The sequence below is a fragment of the Natator depressus genome, chromosome 23, assembly GCF_965152275.1.
Source record: "Natator depressus isolate rNatDep1 chromosome 23, rNatDep2.hap1, whole genome shotgun sequence".
NCBI lineage: Eukaryota > Metazoa > Chordata > Testudines > Cheloniidae > Natator > Natator depressus.
In genome coordinates, this window is record NC_134256.1 from 11,831,945 (window position 1) to 11,854,993 (window position 23,049).

Consider the following 23,049-nt stretch of genomic DNA (forward strand, 5'->3'; position numbering starts at 1 on the left):
AAAAACAGAAGGGAAAGAGCAGGCTGATCCCTAAAACAGAGAGGCAGAACTCACCCCACCTTGCTCTAGGCTGGCTCTCCGTCAACTGACTGCTGAACAACCCAGATTGCACATCTTTTTGCAGCGCCACCTAGATACAAGCAGAACCAGGAAACCCCTTTCAAACTGAAAGTGATAGCTCATAATTTAAACATTTTCAACACATGACAATTAGTCCCTGGAGGAAGTGGGGCAGGGATGGTATTGCTCCTTTGATACATGATTTCTTCCATGCCGTGCCTGTAAATTGTAAAGAAAGCTTTAAAAGTGTAAGGTACGCTTAACCTCCCCCCACAAGTGATGGGTTTTTTTAAACAATAGACAAAAGCCACAGCCATAGCAAACAGGACATGGGGATAAGAAAGCTGTCTTGAGTTTTAGAGATATATTGATAACTGACTGAAATCTTTTTCAGTGAAACAGTTTTGTAGGCAGCCATTCTTTGTTAGTTGTTATGTGTTAGCACGGGCAAGCATTTGTCATTCAGAAACACTTTCCCACATTATGAGGTAATATCTCCCCCATCCAATGGACTATCAGAAATAATACATAAATAAGATTAACAAAAACATTGTGGGGTAACATACTTGGAGATACTTTGTAGCAGAGCCTGTAAAGCAACAATTACAAATGTGTTTATTATTACCTTTTTTAGGTTCCCTAGAGAATTCTTTTTTGTTTTTATATAACACTTTTATGCAAACTGTAACCCTAGATGCTTTACAGCATTAAATAATGTGAACCAATAGATGAGAGACCTGAGACCTTGCTGAAAACAGAGATGTCATGATCACTAAAGTCCCAATGCAGAGAGCCTGGGGGAAAATGAAAAGACAAAGTTTAAGCGGAAGATGGTATGATTTAAGAGGGGTTCTCGGGCTGCTTTGCAAGGGCCCAGATGCCCCAAACATGCAAAAGCACCCAGGGGCCCTTATTAGTGGAACAGGCCATTCATACGCCTCTTGTTGTTGTTGACAAACTGTAACCTAACAACAAATATACTACCTGTGCAACCTACTTCTCTTTTGACAACCAACCTCCCCCGATTACTCAGGCTCCATAAAAACACACTTCACACTGTCATTTTCAACTGACATTTTATTTAAAGCACTTGGGGTTTTTTTAATTTTATTTTTACAACACTCCCTTTTTTGTTCCCAAACTGTGCTCTAAGTTTTAGTGTTTTTTCTCAGCAGGATTTGTAATTTGCTGAGCAAAGAAGACGTTCAACCTTCCGCATTAAACATTTTCCATAGATTTGATTATTTCATCTAATGCTTTATTTGGGTCCTCTGCCTCTGTCATTTCGTCCACCAGCTCTGCCTCTTGATCTAAATGTTCCTGGTTAAACAGAGGCATTGCAGTGCATATCCCAAGGTAATGAAATTTAACACACTCTCCATACACAAACTAGCACTAAATTTCTTTAATTTTACACTTCACATAATCTGTGGTGAAAGAGCAGGTTAAGGACTATTTAGAAATCCCAAAACCCCCGATTGCGGGAGGTCCTGGATAATTGGAAAAAGGCAAATCATAGAATCATAGAATATCAGGGTTGGAAGGGACCCCAGAAGGTCATCTAGTCCAACCCCCTGCTCAAAACAGGACCAATCCCAATCAAATCATCCCAGCCAGGGCTTTGTCAAGCCTGACCTTAAAAACTTCTAAGGAAGGAGATTCCACCACCTCCCTAGGTAACACATTCCAGTGTTTCACCACCCTCCTAGTGAAAAAGTTTTTCCTAATATCCAACCTAAACCTCCCCCACTGCAACTTGAGGCCATTACTCCTTGTTCTGTCATCTGCTACCACTGAGAACAGTCTAGAGCCATCCTCTTTGGAACCCCCTTTCAGCTAGTTGAAAGCAGCTATCAAATCCCCCCTCATTCTTCTCTTCTGCAGACTAAACAATCCCAGTTCCCTCAGTTTCTCCTCATAAGTCATGTGTTCCAGTCCCCTAATCATTTTTGTTGCCCTCCGCTGGACTCTTTGCAATTTTTCCACATCCTTCTTGTAGTGTGGGGCCCAAACTGGACACAGTACTCCAGATGAGGCCTCACCAATGTCGAATAGAGGGGAACGATCACGTCCCTCGATCTGCTGGCAATGCCCCTACTTATACATCCCAAAATGCCATTGGCCTTCTTGGCAACAAGGGCACACTGTTGACTCATATCCAGCTTCTGGTCCACTGTAACCCCTAGGTCCTTTTCTGCAGAACTTCTGCCTAGCCATTCGGTCCCTAGTCTGTAGCGGTGCATGGGATTCTTCCGTCCTAAGTGCAGGACTCTGCACTTGTCCTTGTTGAATCTCATCAGATTTCTTTTGGCCCAATCCTCCCATTTGTCTAGGTCCCTCTGTATCCTATCCCTACCCTCCAGCGTATCTACCTCTCCTCCCAGTTTAGTGTCGTCTGCAAACTTGCTGAGGGTGCAATCCACACCTTCCTCCAGATCATTTATGAAGATATTGAAAAAAACCGGTCCCAGGACCGACCCTTGGGGCACTCCACTTGATACCGGCTGCCAACTAGACATGGAGCCATTGATTACTACCCGTTGAGACCGACAATCTAGCCCATCTTTAAATATAGTGCCCATCTTTAAAAAGAGAGAAGAAGAGGAACCTAGGGATGTGGATAAATTGGAGAGAGTCCAGCGAAGGGCAACAAAAATGATTAGGGGTCTAGAGCACATGACTTATGAAGAGAGGCTGAGGGAGCTGGGATTGTTTAGTCTGCAGAAGAGAAGAATGAGGGGGGATTTGATAGCTGCTTTCAACTACCTGAAAGGGGATCTACCTGAAAGTTCCAAAGAGGATGGCTCTAGACTGTTCTCAATGGTAGCAGATGACAGAACGAGGAGTAATGGTCTCAAGTTGCAATGGGGGAGGTTTAGATTGGATATTAGGAAAAACTTTTTCACTAAGAGGGTGGTGAAACACTGGAATGCGTTACCTAGGCAGGTGGTAGAATCTCCTTCCTTAGAGGTTTTTAAGGTCAGGCTTGACAAAGCCCTGGCTGGGATGATTTAACTGGGAATTGGTCCTGCTTCGAGCAGGGGGTTGGACTAGATGACCTTCTGGGGTCCCTTCCAACCCTGATATTCTATGATTCTATGATTCTATGATTCTAACTACAGAGCGGTCAAGCTCACCTCAGTCCCTGGAAAAATCATGGAGCAGGTCCTCAAGGAATCCATTTTAAGCACTTGGAGGAAAGGACAGTGATCAGGAACAGTCAACATGGATTCACCAAGGGCAAGTCATGCCTGACCAACCTGATTACCTTCTCTGACGAGATAACTGGCTCTGTGGATATGGGGAAAGCAATGGATGAGATATATCTTGATTTTAGCAATGCTTTTGATACAGTCTCCCACAGTATTCCTGCCAGCAAGTTAAAAAATTGGATGAATGGACTATAAGGTGGATAGAAAGCTGGGTAGATCGTCAGGCTCAATGGATAGTGATCAACAGCTCAATGGCTAGTTGGCAGCCGGTATCAAGCAGAATGCCCCAGGGGTTGGTCCTGGGGATGGTTTTGTTCAACGTCTTCATTAATTATCTGGATGATGGGATGGATTGCACCCTCAGCAAGTTTGCAGCTGACACGAAGCTGGGGGGAGAGGTAGATACACTTGAGGGTAGGGATAGGGTCCAGAGTGACCTAGACAAATTGGAGGATTGGGCTAAAGGAAATCTGATGAGGTTGAACAAGGACAAATGCAGAGTCCTGCACTTAGGACGGAAGAATCCCATGCACTGCTACAGGCTGGGGACCGACTGGCTAAGCAGCAGTTCTGCAGAAAAGGACCTGAGGTTTACAGTGGACGAGAAGCTGGATATGAGTCAACAGTGTGCCCTTGTTGCCAAGAAGGTTAACAGCATATTGGGCTGTATTAGTAGGAGCATTGCCAGCAGATTGAGGGAAGCGATTATTCCCCTCTACTTGGCACTAGTGAGGCCACATCTGGAGTACTGTGTCCAGTTTTGGGCCCCCCACTACAGAAAGGATGTGTACAAATTGGAGAGAGTCCAGCGGAGGGCAATGAAAATGATTAGAGGGCTGGGGTACATGACTTATGAGGAGAGGCTGAGGGAACTGCGTTTATTTAATCTGCAGAAGAGTGAGGTGGGATTTCATAGCAGCCTTCAACTAGCTGAAGGGGGGGGGGGGTTCCAAAAAGGATGGAGCAAGGCTGTCTCAGTGGTGACAGATGACAGAACAAGAAGCAATGGTCTCAAGTTGCAGTGAGGGAGGTCTAGGCTGTATATTAGGAAACACTATTTCACTAGGAGGGTCGTGAAGCACTGGAATGGGTTACCTAGGGAGGTGCTGGAATCTCCATCCTTAGAGGTTTTTAAGGCCCATATCGATAAAGCCCTGGCTGGGATGATTTAGTTGGTGTTGGTCCTGCTTTGAGCAGGGGGTTGGACTAGGTGACCTGCTGAGGTCTCTTCCAACCCTAATCTTCTATGATTCTATGATCTATGGACCAGTTCATGCAGTATTAGTGTATTGCTCAGCGTTTCCACTTCCTTCCTTGTCTCACTGTAACGTCTGATTCTGTGTCTCACAGCGAAGTGAAAGGCCTCTCAGAAGAAATGCTCTAAAAAGGAGGCTCTGTTAGAGCAAGAGACCTACCAAGATTTATCTTTTGCTATATCGTTTGAGATGTGTGAGCTCTGTGACTGCTTGGTATTATCTGTGGGCTCAATGCTATGAAGGGGATGGAGCCAGGAGGTCTCTGCCTAGTGATCCCCCACCATCACGATGTGTAGAAAGAATAGTAAATATGGCAGGCGACTAGCTTGGCTTAACAGTGAAATCCTTGCTGATCTTAAACACAAAAAAGAAGCTTACAAGAAGTGGAAGATTGGACAAATGACCCAGGAGTATAAAAATATTGCTCAGGCATGCAGGAGTGAAATCAGAAAGGCCAAATCACAATTGTAATTGCACCTAACAAGGGATGTTAAGAGTAACAAGAAGGGTTTCTACAGGTATGTTAGCAACAAGAAGGTGGTCAAGGAAAGTGTGGGCCCCTTACTGAATGAGGGAGGCAACCTAGTGACAGAGGATGTGGAAAAAGCTAATGCACTCAATGCTTTTTTTGCCTCTGTCTTCACGAACAAGGTCAGCTCCCAGACTACTGCACTGGGCAGCACAGTATGGGGAGGAGGCGACCAGCCCTCTGTGGAGAATGAAGTGATTCAGGACTATTTAGAAAAGCTGGACGAGCACAAGCCCATGGGGCCAGATGCACTACATCCGAGGGTGCTAAAGGAGTTGGAGGGTGTCAGGGGAGGTCCCAGATGACTGGAAAAAGGCTAATGTAGTGCCCATCTTTAACAAAAGGAAGAAGGAGGATCCAGGGAACTACAGGCCAGTCAGCCTCACCTCAGTCCCTGGAAAAATCATGGAGCAGGTCCTCAAGGAATCAATTCTGAAGCACTTAAAGGAGAAGAAAGTGATCAGGAACGGTCAGCATAGATTCACCAAGGGCCATGCCTGACGAACCTAAATGCCTTCTGTGATGGGATAACTGGCTCTGTGGATGAGGGGAAAGCAGTGGATGTGTTATTCCTTGACTTTAGCAAAGCTTTTGATATGATCTTCCACAGTATTCTTGCCTGCAATTTAAAGAAGTATGGGCTGGATGAATGGACTATAAGGTGGATAGAAAGCTGGCTATATCGTCGGTCTCAACGGGTAGTGACCAATTGCTCCATGTCTAGTTGGCAGCCGGTATCAAGCAGAGTGCCCCAAGGGTCAGTCCTGGGGCCAGTTTTGTTCAATATCTTCATTAATGATCTGGAGGATGGTGTGGATTGCACCCTCAGCAAGTCTGCAGATGACACTAAACTGGGAGGAGTGGTAGATATGCTGGAGAATAGGGATAGGATACAGAGGGACCTAGACAAATGGGAGGATTGGGCCAAAAGAAATCTGATGAGGTTCAACAAGGACAAGTGCAGAGTCCTGCACTTAGGATGGAAGAATCCCATGCACTGCTACAGACTAGGGACTGAGTGGCTAGGCAGCAGTTCTGCAGAAAAGGACCTAGAGGTTACAGTGGATGAGAAGCTGGATATGAATCAACAGTGTGCCCTTGTTGCCAAGAAGGCCAATGGCATATTGGGCTGTATTAGTAGGAGCATTGCCAGCAGATCGAGGGACGTGATTATTCCCCTCTATTTTGCTTTGGTGAGGCCTCATCTGGAGTACTGTATCCGGTTTTGGGTCCCACACTACAAGAAGGATGTGGAGAAATTGCAGAGTCCAGAAGATGGGAATCAAAAATGATTAGGGGGCTGGAGCACATGACTTATGAGGAGAGGCTGAGGGAACTGGGATTATTTAGTCTGCAGAAGAGAAGAATGAGGGGGTATTTTATAGCTGCTTTCAACTACCTGAAAGGGGGTTCCAAAGAAGATGGATCTAGGCTGTTCTCAGTGGTAGCAAATGACAGCACAAGGAGTAGTGGTCTCAAGTTGCAGTGGGGGTGGTTTAGGTTGGATATTAGGAAAAACGTTTTCATTAGGAGGGTGGTGAAGCACTGGAATGGGTTACCTAGGGAGGTGGTGGGATCTTCTTCCTTTGAAGTTTTTAAGGTCAGGCTTGACAAAGCCCTGGCTGGGATGATTTAGTTGGGGATTGGTCCTGCTTTGAGCAGGGGGTTGGACTAGAAGATCTCCTGAGGTCCCCTCCAACCCTGATATTCTATGATTCTATGACCTTCCCACATTCTCAGACACTCTGATGATAACAGTTTGGCAAATGTGTATTTTGCAGCAGATGCCCAAGGCTCGAGCTTGTGAGATTCTCTTCATGTGAGTGCAGCAGGGAGACAGGCTTGCCATGACAAATCTGGGTCAGATTCTGTCTCCCTTACCTGGGGCAATTGTTTGGTGGCTGTGTTCTTAAAGGAAATGACACTGCAAGGTCAATGATGCTCTGTGAGATGATTCCATCCCTGGGACTGTTGAATGCACAGGACACAGAGAGGGGGTTTAACCCCTGGCACAAGCTCCCCAGGGCAGCAGTGAATTCTCCACTCTTGATGGCTTCAGATCCAGACTGGTCACCTTTCTGGAAGATGCTGTAGCCAAGCCCGAGTAACTGGGCTCAGTGCAGGGGGAACCCAGTGAGATTCTCTGGCCTGTGATATTCAGGTCAGAGTAGATGATCTAATGGTCCCTTCTGTCCTGAAACTCTATGAATCTGTGACATTCACTCTCTTGAGATGTCCCAATAGATGCAGCAGCATCTAATTAAGTCCACAGATCTAATTTATTCCACTGTGAATTTTTCAATATTTAAGAACATTATAGATTTGCATTGTGATGGTGCTAAGTGGTGCTGGCCTGTTCTGCTGGGCACTGCACACACATGCAGGGAAATACAGATGAAAGGGAGAGAGAATGGATAAAACATGCCAGCACAGTGACTGGGGTTCTCACAACAGGGACAACCCAAAAAAGCCCTGAGGATCCCCCTCTTTCATCTCTTTTTCCCTCTGCCATGTTCCCTTGTGGTCACCATTCCTCCAGCTGAGGAAGGCTGGATGGGGCTCCCTCAGAAATCAGTGATGTTCTGTAACTAGCCACAGGAGGCACTGTGGAGTAACTGACCCCACCCCATGGTTCTACTAGCCCTGCTGCACCAGCGCAAAGCCTGCTCTACATGCAGCCCTGCCCCAGTTTAACTCAAGGCGTGTTTTGAAACCTAATTAGTTAAACCGGTGCAAGAATGTGTGTAGATGTAAGCAGAGTCAGGATGAGCTCCACCCTGACATCTGGTGGTGAGGTGTGGCAAGTTGTGGAAAAGAACTTCAGGGGCTGATCTCATTTGCATAGGCACACCCACCCCACCTAGAATGAGGCCATAGCTGCCCAAATGGTCACTTTGGCTGCTGTGGGATCCCCAGTGTCTCTGTTATTGGGGCAGGAAGAATAAATTGTTATTACCCTGATTATGGGAATCAAGGACAGTGGAACTGCACTTGGCCTTTTGTTATGATGGAGGGACTCGCCATCAACTAAGTAGCACTCACTAGGCAAGGGACATGGGTTCCAAAACTCTGTGAATTGAGAGAGGTTGGGAACAGGTATTAATACTTGGTGGTATGGGCCCCCTGGTGGGGGCCTTACATGCTAATTGCACTTCCTCCTCTCTCCACTGTGGAATATCAGAGCTAATTTTGATTCCATTAGGAGTCTAGTTACAGGCTGCTGAGCTGAATTCACTTTGGGCTAATGATGCACCAGTACTGAGGCTCCCCTACTACAAGCTGTAATCACTGAGTGTTGTGTTAAGTAGTGGGGGAGCCTGAAGCTATATGGTAGAGCAGTTTGCGGGACGGCGAGCGGAGCAGCTGGCGGAGCAGTTTGCGAGACGGTGAGTGGAGCGGCTGGCAGAGCAGAGCAGTTTGCGGGACGGCGAGCAGAGCGGAACGGCTGGTGGAGCAGAGCGCCATGGAGAGATGGGGCCATCAGTGTTGGACCACGTAAGGTGCCCCTTAACCTCCCCCCCTCAATCTCCACCCAGGTTGGGAGGTAAAACTCTGCAGATAAACTTTTGAACTCTGGGGCTGCCCTGACCAAGGACAGAGACTTTTGGGTCGTTGGACTTTTGGGACTTTGGGTGATTTTGGGTTGCTGGACTCAAGAACCAAAGGGAAAGGGCATGCCCCAATTTGCTTGGGGTGGGTTTTTGCTCATGGGTTGTGTTATGAATCCTGTTGGTGGTGTTTCCCCAACATAATACCACATTGTTTCTCTCTGTTATTAAAAGGCTTTTTGCTACACTCAGACTATGTGCTTGCGAGAGGGGAAGTATTGCCTCTTGGAGGCGCCCAGCGGGGGGTGGTATATATTTGTCCCAGGTCACTGGGTGGGGGCTCGAGCCGGTTTTGCATTGTGTTATTGGAATGGAACCCCTAAATACTGAACCCGGCCCTTGTTGCTGCCAGCTCTGACGGGCAGAAGGGTTACATTATTGGGGGCTCGTCTGGGATCCCTGGGTCAGTACCCCTCGCAAGCACCTGTTGAGTGATCCACTACATTGGGAAACAATTTATATTTTGTTTGTTTGTGCTTATATTTTGAAGAAATTACTGTTTGTATAATGGCTAATATGTCAGGTTTGTTGGGCCCCGGCTCAGCAGCTTCTAGCTCAGAGGCTGCAGCCTCGGTCGATGATTGGACAAAAGCTCTGGGGCGAACATTGGAAAAGGTTGTGCTGTCCCATGCTGCATCAAACTCTTGTCACAAGTTAAGGTTATTTGCTGGGGAGGAGGATTTTGAACCCTGGTTGGAGCATACCACTGAAATGCTGCAAGAGTGGGCCGTACCAGATGCAGAAAAGCAAAGATGCCTCATAGAGAGCCTTGGTGGCCCAGCATTAGATGTGATTCGCACCCTGAAGCTCATTGACCCTGGAGTCAGTGTGAAGGACTGCCTAGAGGCCCTTGAACTTTGGGAGAGTAGAGGGCCCTGAAGAAAGCTACTGTAAGTTCCTTAATTCCCGACAGCAAAAGGGCGAGAAGGCTTCAGCCTACATCCAGAGACTGGAAAGACTGCTTCAGAGAGCTGTCATGAGGGGAGCAGTGACTGCTGAGCAGATGGATCAGACCAGACTGGCTCAAATTGTAAGAGGAACTCCGTATCAGAACCCGATTCTACTTCATCTCCAGATAAGAGAACGACACGAACATCCCCCAAGTTACTCCCAGCTGATAAAAGAGGTCAGAGAGGAGGAAGAAAGGCAGGCTGCCAGTGAGTTTTGGGAAGCCCAAACATCGGAGCCAGCCAGCACAACACCACTGCAAACAGCCAGTGTACTGATGGTGAGCGCCAGAGAGGAACTTGCCCAACAAATGCAGGTCCTGACGGAATGGATAGCTGAGCTGCAAAGCACCGTCGACCGAGTTAAGACTTCCAGGAATAAGGAGCCTCAAACTGTGGTAATTGAGAAGCCCGCACTTAGAGCCACCATCCCACCCAGGTGAAGGGGGAAAGGTCAATTCTTCTGCTACCGATGTGGTCAGGATGGACACAGTGCTGCCAAGTGCCGTAATGAAGAAAACCCCTCCTTAGCGTATGGAAAGCTGAGGATCAGTTGGGAGAGATCCGGTAGCTGCCAGAGGGTCTGGGGGCAGGGACCCCCCAGGTCTGCACAATTTGAAGATTCCCCCAGAAAAGACTGTCCAGCTGGGATCCCCGCAGGACTGATAGGGCCTCGAGCAGAGGTCACGGTGAGGATTGAAGGGGTGGAGTGTAAAGCAGTGCTTGACACTGGATCTCAAGTGACTATTATATTTCAGTCATTCTACCAACAGATGCTGAGGCACCTGCCTATACAGCCACTGACTGGCCTTGGCCTGTGTGGCCTCAGCATGGATGAATACCCCTACCAAGGGTATGTCATAGTGCACCTGGAATTTCCAGAGGAGGTTTCTGGGGTAAGAGAAGAGGTAGATACAGCTGCCTTAATATGCCCTGACCCTAAAGGGACCTCTGATGTGTCTGTGCTGATAGGGACCAACTCCAGTCTCTTCAAGGTACTCGCAGATTATTGCAGAAGGCGGGCTGGGGACCAGTACCTGAATACCCTAATGGTCCATACGCTTTGTGCTGAAGCCTACAGGAAAATTGAGAGCGCTAAAAGGGACACATCTGAGCTACCGCTTGGGGCACTGAAATACGCGGGCATGACCCCCTTAGTAGTGCCTGCAAGGACGGAGCAAGAAGTGCTTGTCAGGAGTACCTGGCTGAAAGGCAGTAAAGGGACGTTAGCAATGATAGAGCAACCGATGGGAGGAGAGCTCCCTGAAGGAGTGCTGGTCCCCAGTGGAGTCATAACCCTACCTGCTGAAGCCCAGGAAAGGGTGACTATATTGATTGCTAATGAAACGAGTTGTGATGTTGTTGAGAAGCAAGGACAAAAGATAGCAGACCTCTTTGAGCCTGAGTCGATTGTAAAACCCCAGTGTGAAACTCAAGTTCCGACAATAGACCCAGCAAAGTTTGACTTTGGAGATTCACCAGTGTCCGAGGAGTGGAAAGATCGCCTGAGGAAGAAACTTTGTGAAAGATCCAAGCTGTTCTCACTTCATGAGTGGGATGTGGGATGTGCAAAAGGAGTAGAGCACAATATCCGACTACATGACTCTCAACCTTTCAGGGAGACATCTAGGAAGATTGATCTCTCTGAGATGGAAGATCATAGAATCATAGAATATCAGGGTTGGAAGGGGCCTCAGGAGGTCATCTAGTCCAACCCCCTGCTCAAAGCAGGACCAATCCCCAATTAAATCATCCCAGCCAGGGCTTTGTCAAGCCTGACCTTAAACTTCTAAGGAAGGAGATTCTACCACCTCCATAGGTAACACATTCCAGTGTTTCACCACCCTCTTGGTGAAAAAGATTTTCCTAATATCCAACCTAAACCTCCCCCACTGCAACTTGAGACCATTACTCCTTGTCCTGTCCTCTTCTACCACTGAGAATAGTCTAGAACCATCCTCTCTGGAACCACCTCTCAGGTAGTTGAAAGTAGCTATCAAATCCCCCCTCATTCTTCTCTTCTGCAGACTAAACAATCCCAGTTCCCTCAGCCTCTCCTCATAAGTCATGTGTTCCAGACCCCTAATCATTTTTGTTGCCCTTCGCTGGACTCTCTCCAATTTATCCACATCCTTCTTGTAGTGTGGGGCCCAAACTGGACACAGTACTCCAGATGAGGCCTCGCCAATGTCGAATAGAGGGGAACGATCACGTCCCTCGATCTGCTCGCTATGCCCCTACTTATACGTCCCAAAATGCCATTGGCCTTCTTGGCAACAAGGGCACACTGCTGACTCATATCCAGCTTCTCGTCCACTGTCCCCCTAGGTCCTTTTCCGCAGAACTGCTGCCTAGCCATTCGGTCCCTAGTCTGTAGCGGTGCATTGGGTTCTTCCGTCCTAAGTGCAGGACCCTGCACTTATCCTTATTGAACCTCATCAGGGTTCTTTTGGCCCAATCCTCCAATTTGTCTACGTCCCTCTGTATCCTATCCGTGCCCTCCAGAGTATCTACCACTCCTCCTAGTTTAGTATCATCCGTAAATTTGCTGAGGGTGCAATCCACACCTTCCTCCAGATCATTTATGAAGATATTGAACAAAACCGGCCCCAGGACCGACCCCTGGGGCACTCCACTTGACACCGGCTGCCAACTAGACATGGAGCCATTGATCACTACCCATTGAGCCCGACAATCTAGCCAACTTTCTACCCACCTTATAGTATATTCATCCAGCCCATACTTCTTTAACTTGCTGACAAGAATACTGTGGGAGACCGTGTCAAAAGCTTTGCTAAAGTCAAGAAACAATACATCCACTGCTTTCCCTTCATCCACAGAACCAGTAATCTCATCATAGAAGGCGATTAGATTAGTCAGGCATGACCTTCCCTTGGTGAATCCATGCTGACTGTTCCTGATCACTTTCCTCTCATGTAAGTGCTTCAGGATTGATTCTTTGAGGACCTGCTCCATGATTTTTCCAGGGACTGAGGTGAGGCTGACTGGCCTGTAGTTCCCAGGATCCTCCTTCTTCCCTATTTTAAAGATTGGCACTACATTAGCCTTTTTCCAGTCTTCCGGGACTTCCCCGGTTCGCCACGAGTTTTCAAAGATAATGGCCAATGGCTCTGCAATCACAGCCGCCCATTCCTTTAGCACTCTCGGATGCAACTCATCCGGCCCCATAGACTTGTGCACATCCAGCTTTTCTAAATAGTCCCTAACCACCTCTTTCTCCACTGAGGGCTGGCCATCTACTCCCCATGTTGTGATGCCCAGTGCAGCAGTCTGGGAGCTGACCTTGTTAGTGAAGACAGAGGCAAAAAAAGCATTGAGTACATTAGCTTTTTCCACATCCTCTGTCACTAGGTTGCCTCCCTCATTCAGTAAGGGGCCCACACTTTCCTTGGCTTTCTTCTTGTTGCCAACATACCTGAAGAAACCCTTAATGTTGTGCGACATCATCTTCAGGAGTTGGCTGCGAATGGCATCATTACAGAGTCCCGTAGCCCATACGCCTCACCCATTGTGGTAGTCCGTAAAAAGAACGGGAAACAGCCATACTGTGGTTGACCAGTACACTATGCCTCGAGTCCAAGATGCCTTAGACTGTTTACTGGGAAGCCAGTGGTTCTCTGTGTTGGATCTTCGAAGTGGATACTACCAGATCCCTCTGGGAGAAGAAGATACGGAGAAGACAGCCTTCATCTGCCCATTAGGGTTTTATCAGTTCAAACGCATGCCCCAAGGGATTTCTGGAGCACCTGGCACCTTTCAACATCTCATGGAGAAAGTTGTGGGAGACATGAATTTACTGCAAGTGTTAGTTTATTTGGATGACCTGATTGTGTTTGGAAGAATCTTAGAGGAGCATGAAGAAAGACTTCTTAAAGTGCTTGATGGGTTGGAGGATTATGGTCTGAAGCTTTCAATTGACAAATGCCAGTTCTGCAGAACCTCAGTGAAGTATGTGGGTCACATCGTGTCCCAAGAGGGTGTGAGTACTGATCCCGATAAAATAGAAGCACTCACTACATGGCCATGTCCAAGTAACTACAGAGAACTCAAGACCTTTCTTGGATTTAGTGGCTACTACCGCAGATTTGTGAAAAACTATGCTATGATTGTAAAGCCTCTGAATGATCTTACCAGGGGACACCAGTCCAGCAAGAACAAATCTAAGACCAAGAATAAGGGGAGGTCCCCAAAGCCTCCTGTGCAGAGACACTATGGCCCCTTCGAACCATTTGGGCCATGGTGGGATGAGAGATGTGAAAGGGCTTTTTGAGAAATCATTACTTGCCTAACTCATGCTGCAGTCCTAGTTTTTGCTGACCCAAGCAAACCATTTATCCTGCATACTGATGCCAGTTTGGAGGGTCTGGGAGCAGTCCTGTACCAGGAAGTGGAAGGCAAACGTAAACCTGTAGCCTTTGCCAGCCGAGGATTGTCTGATAGTGAAACTCGCTATGCCACCCACAAGCTGGAATTCTTGGCCTTGAAATGGGCCATCACTGAGAAATTTCGAGACTACTTGTATGGTGCTCAGTTCCAGGTGTGGACAGACAACAATCCACTGACTTATGTGTTAACAAGTGCTAAGCTGGATGCTACAGGGTAGAGATGGGTGTCCGCCTTGGCTAGCTATGAGTTCAGCATTCAATACCGATCAGGGAGAAGCAATGTAGATGCAGATGCCTTGTCCAGGTGTCTGCAGGCACCAGAAGTTGCTGTGATGGAGTGAGAGCTATTTGCAGTGTGAGTCACCGAGAGCCAGAGGCCCGTGAGAGTCTTCAGGGATGTGTTGCAGAAGCTTTGGGCCTGCCCCCTGAATGCATGCCTTCTGCTTCAGTGAACTATATTGCATTAGACCAATCTCCCTTGCCCATGCTCAATGCAGCTGACTGGCAAGAAGCCCAGCGGCAAGATATTGACATTCGTGATACACTACTTGCCAAAAGGGAGGGGCGAAGCCCAGCTGCGGTTGTCCCACCTAACCCGGAGGGTAAACTACTATTGAGAGAATGGACCAAACTAAAACTGATTCAGGGAGTGCTACACCGAATGACCACCGACCCTTTACAAAAGCAATGAACACAACTAGTACTGCCAAAAGAGTACAGAGCCCTGGCCATGAGGGCCCTGCATGATGACTTTGGACATTTAGGGATGGAGAGGACCCTGGAATTTATTCGAAGTAGGTTCTATTGGCCCCGGATGGCTGAAGATGTTCGCAGGAAATGTGAGACTTGCGCTCAATGTGTTCAAAGGAAAACTCTGCCCACGAGGGCTGCATATCTCAAGAACATCACCAGCACCAAACCTTTGGAACTGGTATGCATTGATTTCTTGTCTGTAGAGGTAGACAAGAGGAATGTTGGGAACATTCTAGTAGTGACTGACCATTTTACATGGTATGCACAGGCATATCCCACACGTGATCAGAGGGCCACCACAGTCGCTTGAGTATTGTGGGACAAATATTTCTCAGTCTATGGATTCCCGGCTCAGATACACTCTGATCAGGGGCGGGATTTTGAGAGTCACCTTCTGAAGGAGGTGCTGAAGATAGCAGGAATTAAAAAGTCTAGGACAAAGCCTTATCACCCCCAAGGTGATCCTCAGCCAGAGAAGTTCAACCAAACCCTACTGGATATGTTGGGAACTTTGCAACCAGAGCAGAAGAAAACCTGGAGCCAGCATGTCACGTTTCTGGTGCATGCCTACAATGCCACAAAGAACGATGCTATGGGAGTCACCCCATATCTCTTGATGTTTGGGAGAGAACCAAGATTACCCATAGACTTGTGCTTTGGTGTATCAGAGGATGGAGATAGCTATGAAACTCATCAGCAATATGTATCCCGACTAAGAGAAAAGCTGCGGGATGCTTATCACTTAGCTACCGCTGCGGCTCCGAAGAACGCAGACCGCAACAAACATCGATATGATGCTAGAGTGCGTTCACAGGAGCTCCAGCCGGGGGACAGAGTCCTGCTGCGAAATTTGGGTATTGCTGGCAAACACAAGATAGCTGACAGATGGAAGGCAATACCTTACCTGGTGATGGAAAAGCTGGGAGACCTGCCGGTCTACAAGATCAAACCTGAAGAGGGTCCAGGGCAAATAAAGACAGTGCATAGAAACCTTTTGCTCCCTGTGGGGGAATTAGTAAGTACCCCTTATCAGATGGGCTGTAACAGGGCAACCGGGCAGGATAAAGGTGCTAGACCAAAGCCACCATCCAACATGGACAGCCGGCCCCCTGCAGCTAACCTACCCCCATGCAGCACATATGAGAATGAGTCTGAGGAGGAAGACACAACCCTGGTATATCCTGGAATGGAGACAAGATTTCAGTCTCGATCAGCTGAACCAAACGAGAGTTCCCCCTTTTCCACCCTAAACCCCATGGCGCAATTATTTAGGCCCATTTATGACACCCCCGTGCTGCTGATTGGACCCCAGTGTGATGACACACACAGGTTATTGGACAGTGGAGACACACAGGTAGAGGATGTCCGAGGCATCTTGGACCCTTCAGTGTTAGAACTAGAAGTGCAGGGGCCTATGCCAGTAGTCGAGGGACCCTCGAAGGAAACCTCTCCGTCCGTCACTCAAGAGGATGTCCCCCCTACCACGGCAACAGAGATTCTCAATAGACGAGACAGGGTGATAAGACCAGTAAAATGGTTAACTTATGATGCATCTGGGGTAACTAGTGAGGAGCCAATACATTTAGCACACAGGATTGTGGAAGCTAAAGTGGGCTTCCTGAGGTCCTTTGGAGGAAACCAATGAGTTGGTATAAAGGGAGTGTGATTTGTCAGGACGACAAATTCTCGGCTGGGGGGAGGATGTAAGCAGAGTCAGGATGAGTTCCACCCTGACATCTGGTGGTGAGGTATGGCAAATTGTGGAAAAGAACTTCAGGGGCTGATCTCATTTGCATAGGCACACCCACCCCACCTAGAATGAGGCCATAGCTGCCCAAATGGTCACTTTGGCTGCTGTGGGATCCCCAGTGTCTCTGTTATTGGGGCAGGAAGAATAAATTGTTATTACCCTGATTATGGGAATCAAGGACAGTGGAACTGCACTTGGCCTTTTGTTATGATGGAGGGACTCGCCATCAACTAAGTAGCACTCGCTAGGCAAAGGACATGGGTTCCAAAACTCTGTGAATTGAGAGAGGCTGGGAACAGGTATTAATACTTGGTGGTATGGGCCCCCTGGTGGGGGCCTTACATGCTAATTGCACTTCCTCCTCTCTCCACTGTGGAATATCAGAGCTAATTTTGATTCCATTAGGAGTCTAGTTACAGGCTGCTGAGCTGAATTCACTTTGGGCTAATGATGCACCAGTACTGAGGCTCCCCTACTACAAGCTGAAATCACAAAAGAGCTGAAATCACTGAGTGTTGTATTAAGTAGTGGGGGAGCCTGAAGCTATATGGTAGAGCAGTTTGTGGGACGGCGAGCGGAGCGGCTGGCAGAGCAGTTTGTGGGACGGCAAGCGGAGCGGCTGGCGGAGCAGAGCAGTTTGCGGGATGGCGAGCGGAGCGGAGCGGCTGGTGGAACGGAGCGCCATGGAGAGGTGGGGCCATCAGTGTTGGACCATGTAAGGTGCCCCTTAACCCCCCCCCCCCCAATCTCGACCCAGGTTGGGAGGTAAAACTCTGCAGATAAACTTTTGAACTCTGGGGCTGCCCTGACCAAGGACAGAGACTTTTGGGTCTTTGGACTTTTGGGTCTTTGGGTGATTTTGGGTTGCTGGACTCAAGAACCAAAGAGAAAGGACGTGCCCCAATTTGCTTGGGGTGGGTTTTGCTCATGGGTTGTGTTATGAATATGTGTAATGAAGTTTTGTTTCATGGTCTCTGTGTGTATATAATGTCTTCTGCAGTTTCCACGATATGCTATGCATCCGATGAAGTGAGCTGTAGCTCACGAAAGCTCATGCTCAAATAAATTGGTTAGTCTCTAAGGTGCCACAAGTACTTCTTTTCTTTTTTCTTTTTACGAATACAGACTAACACGGCTGTTACTCTGAAACCTGTTATGAATCCTGTTGGTGGTGTTTCCCCAACATAATGCCACATTGCTTCTCTCTGTTATTAAAAGGCTTTTTGCTACACTCAGACTATGTGCTTGCGAGAGGGGAAGTATTGCCTCTTGGAGGCGCCCAGCGGGGGGTGGTATATATTTGTCCCAGGTCACTGGGTGGGGGCTCGAGCCAGTTTTGCATTGTGTTATTGGAATGGAACCCCTAAATACTGAACCTGGCCCTTGTTGCTGCCAACTCTGACATGCAGAAGGGTTACATAGACAAGGACTAAGGAGTGAGAAACTCCTCCAGGTCCCCTGTGTATTTCACACAAAGAAAAAACAATGAGAATTTCTTCAATTAACAAAGAGGAATAAATTTAAAATGGTAGTGGCATTCAGTTTTGTTGGCAAAACTAAGCCTAAGACTCTGATGTGTCATGGCACTTTTGACCAAACTGAACCAAAGTAACAGAATGCATTACAGGCAGAAGAAAGATGATCTGGAACAACATTGCATCTGAAATTTTGGTTACATACATTGCTAATGCTACAGAGGTGGCTCCCCATATAAGGAATGGAACTTTACTGGAATCCATAAAACTGAGCTCTCACAAACAGAGCTATTAACTAGGAATGTTTTTGTTTTTTCACTTCTAACTACTAATTTATCTGTATAAAAGGTATATTAGCAGCTAAGAGTAAGCAAATAATATACTATATTATACCAAACTTTCTGTACTAAATTGCATAACCAATCTTCAAGTCAGGTATAAATACAGGTGGAGCGTGCACACAATCTTGAGAAAATTTGACCAGCTACACTGCTGTCTTCAGGATGGGCTGACAACAAATTGACTTTTCCTGTCTCTGTTATGCTGTGTTAATATTTGCTTAATATTTTTATTAATAAAAGTTAATTAAGCCTAGTTATTTGATATCTCATATTATGCATTTATATGAAACCTGGAACAATTGGTACAGATGTATGTTTAGGGGGGAAAAAGAAGATTTTAGCTGTGTTCTATATGTGGTGACATCTTATCTGTATATTTTCCATAAAAAAAGTTTTCAGCCTCTTGGTGATTACTGATATCTGTGTAGCCTTTTAAGGACATGAAGTTTCTGATGCACAATGTGAGGATTTTACTGAGGAAAACACAGCACTGTTTCATAACGTTATTGGTTGGCATCGGCCTTGGAAACAAAATAACACCAAGCTTATTACTAATTTAATTTCATCATATTTCTGTACAATAAATGGACCAGATTGATGTCTGACTAATAACTGTAATCTGGGTCTATATTCAACTGAATTAGTCTCTTTGTGTATGCCCATCCCCCTGCCATCAGGGATCACTGGAGCTCAGCTACTGCCAGCACCAGCCAGGAGCCTTTAAAAGCACTTTCACCCTTCACAGGTAAATGTAGTATAGAGGAGATGGGTAGCCATCCTGTTCCCATCTGATATAGAAGATTTCCCACCTATGGATGCGTCTACACCACACCCTTCTTTCCACAGCATGTAGTGTACATACACATGTGGTCCCCTTAGGACGGCTATAAATAGCAGTGTAGATAGTGAGGCACAGCTTAGGCAAGTGGAATAATGACACACTTGAAGGATGCAGGTATAAATCCGAGTACATACCCTACACAGCTCTCTACTTGCCCAAGCCATGCCGGAGCCTTTGATTGAGACGTGTAGCTACCCACCACAGTGTGGACGTGGTGATCTTTTCACTGCAATGCGTAGCTACACGTCCACTCTATGCTGCTGCTAGCAGTGTGTAGTGTAATGTAGCCTAAGAAAGAAACATGGGAAGGTAACCACAGGATCGATGGGGTAAAGGTAACGAGACTCGTAGTCGTGTATAGACCTCCAAAAGGAAACACTGTCAACCCTGCAGCAACTCACAGGGCTGCATAACACTGGAATCCCCCATATTCCTTCTCTTCAGAGACATCCAGCATTTTCACAATTCAAATGGTATCATAGTATGTGATCTCATGGTCCACATGGGACTCTCCCAGACAGTATCTAGACCTACACATTCCAACGGACGTATGTTCAATCCTATCTTCAGTCTAGGACTGGAAATGTGAGTTGTCCCCAATATACCACACTCCTGATTGATCACCTTCGCATCAAGGCAGAGGTAAGAGCCTTTCCTTTTTCCCACCTGGGTAGCTGTCAGGGTTCCCCCACAACTCTGAACTATGGGGTACAGATGTGGGGACCCCCATGAAAGACCCCCTAAGCTTATATTCTACCAGCTTAGGTTAAAAACTTCCCCAAGGCACAAATTCCTTTCCTTCTCCTTGGACGTATTGCTGCTACCACCAAGTGATTTAAACAAAAATTCAGGGGAGGGTCACTTGGAATCCCTATCCCCCCAAAATATCCCGCCAAGCCCCTTCACCCCCTTTCCTGGGGAGGCTTGAGAATAATATTCCAACTAATTGCCTTAGCAATGTGAGTACAGACCAGACCCTTTATCTTTAGGACACTAAATTCAATCAGGTTCTTAAAAGAAGAACTTTATTATAAAGAAAAAAGTAAAAGAATCACACTTGCAAAATCAGGATGGAAGGTAACTTTACAGGGTAATAAAAAGATTTAAAACACAGGACTCCCCTCTGGACTCAGCTTCACAGTTAGAAAAACAGGAATAAAACTACCTTTGTAGTATAGCAAAATTCACAAGCCAAAACAAAATATAACCTAATGCATTTCCTTGTCTTACTTACAATTTCTGTAATTTATATGGATCATTCTAGGTATGTTTTCAAGAGATGTTGTACCTGCTTGGTCTCTCCCTCCGTCCAGAGAGGGAACAAACAAAGAGAGCCCCAAACAAATCCCCCACTCCCAGATTTGAAAGTATCTTCTTTCCTCATTGGTCCTTCTGGTCAGGTGCCAACTAGGTGATTTGAGCTACTTAACCCCTTACAGGTAAAGTGATTCAGTACAGCTGCCAAGGAGGGATTTCATGCTACTCTTTCCTTCATATTTATGACAGTCGCAAACAATCAAAGCAGGCCAGCGCGGAAGACTTCTGAGCTCTCTAGGTTTTCAACTCACCCTAAGGGGAAAAGCCCCATAATTACAAAGCCAAGGCACTTATGACTTAGTACAATCATCTGATGACCACTACTAGATGCCTTGGTCACAAGCTGCCCACTCCCCTCACACCAACCAGTAAGACCACCATGATTCACAGATGAACTGCAGCAGATGAAGGGCACAGACAGAAAGTTAGAACTCGGTGCAAAAAAACATTCCAGCCCAAATAACACGTACAGAACTAGGCTTCTGCAGCAAAGGAGGAGAAATAACCCTTCTACTCCCTTGCAGTGAAGTCAGGAGGTGAACGGCAAGCAGATCTATTCTGCCAAGAAACTTGGCTAATGAAACCAGAATGCATAGCCTAGACACCTGATTCAGGCATCAAAAACTATGAAAAGCTGTTAGCTTCCTTCACTGATGAGATGAACTGAATCTGTGAAGTGCTTCCAATTCAATGTGCAGGGCTAGAAAGACAGAATGAACTGCAGGGTCTCAATGTGTGGATGGGATGTTGGTGTTGGGAGCAAGAATTTAGGTTTATTAGGAACTGGGAAACCCTTGGGGAAAGGAGGAGCCTATACAGGAAGGATGGGCTCCACCTAATCCAAAATTGAACCAGATGGCTGGCCATAAAATTAAAAAAGGTTTGTAGAAGAATTTTTAAACTAAGGGCTGGGGGAAAGTTGATAGATGTGGAAGAGCACACAGTTCAGACAGAGACATCCCTTAGGAGAGGTTTTTTTAAAGCTGATACTCTATATCCCAGAGAAGAGGAGAGAATAGAAGTTGATAAAGTACATGTAGGAACTGAACTGAAACAGACTAATGAAAAAGAGTCCAATTCAATTGCATCATGTGAAGGCAGATTACTAAATATTAATACATTTTATAAGTACTTGTATACAAATGTTAGAAGTTTAAATACTGTATTAAGATGGGTGAACTGGAGTGCCTGGTATTAAATGAGGCTATTGATATAAAGGAGAATCACATAAATTTGGTGGAATTATTATAATTAATGGGACACAGTAGTACCAGGGTACCAAGTATACAGGAATCAAAGAGTAGGTCATGCGGGTGTGGGTGTAGCACTATATGTGAAAGAAAGCATACAGTCAAATATAATACAAATCTTAAATAAATCAAGCTGTACCATAGGATCTCTGTGGATAGAAATTCCATGCTTGAATAATAAGACTATAGCATCATCAGACCAGGGCATCAATATGGATTGTGAAATGCTCAGGGGGATTAGAGAGGCTACAAAAACAAAAACCCCAATAATAATGAAGGATTTCAACTATTTCTGTATTGACTGGGAACATGTCATCTCAGGCTGGGAAAAGGAGATGAAATTTCTTAACACTTCTAATGACTGCTTCTTGGAGCAGTTTGTCCTGGAACTCACAAGAGGAGAGGCAATTATTCACTTAGTCCTAAGGGGAACTCATGATCTGGTCCAAGAGATGACTATAGGTGAACCACTCATTTAAAGCCACCATAATGTAATTTAACATAATTGTAGGGGGCAAAATGCCAAAGAAACCCACCATGGTAGCATTTATCTTGAAGAATGGGAACTACATGAAAATGAGGAAGCTACTTAAATGGAAATTAAAGGAAGAGTCACAAATGTGAAATGACTGCATGCTGCATGAAAACTATTTAAAATCACCATAATAGAGTCTAAAAATAAACTATTACCCCAAATTAAAAAAAGAGTAAGAGGACCAAAAGAAAGTCACTATGGCTAAACAAAAGAGTAGAAGAAGCAGTGTGACACAAAAAAAGCATGCTTTAAGAATTGGAAGTCAAATCCTACTGAGGAAAATAGAAAGGTGCATAAATGCTAACAAGTCAAATGTACAACCATAATTAGGTGGGCCAAAAAAGAATTTAAAGAGAAACTAGCAAAAGACAGAAAAACTAAAAACACATTTATTTGTAAGTACATCTGAAGCAGAAAGACTGGCAAACAATCAGTGGGCCTGTCATAAATATAAAGGGAAGGGTACACACCTTTAAAATCCCTCCTGGCCAGAGGAAAAATCCTTTCACCTGTAAAGGGTTAAGAAGCTAGAATAACCTCACTGGCACCTGACCAAAATGACCAATGAGGAGACAAGATACTTTCAAAAGCTGGAAAGAGGGAGAACATCAAAGGGGTCTGTGTCTGTCTGGGTGAGGCTTTTGCCGGGGACAGACCAGGAATGGAGTCTTAGAACTTAGTAAGTAATCTAGCTAGCTATGCGTTAGATTATGATTTCTTTAAATGGCTGAGAAAATAAGTTGTGCTGAATAGAATGAATATTCCTGTC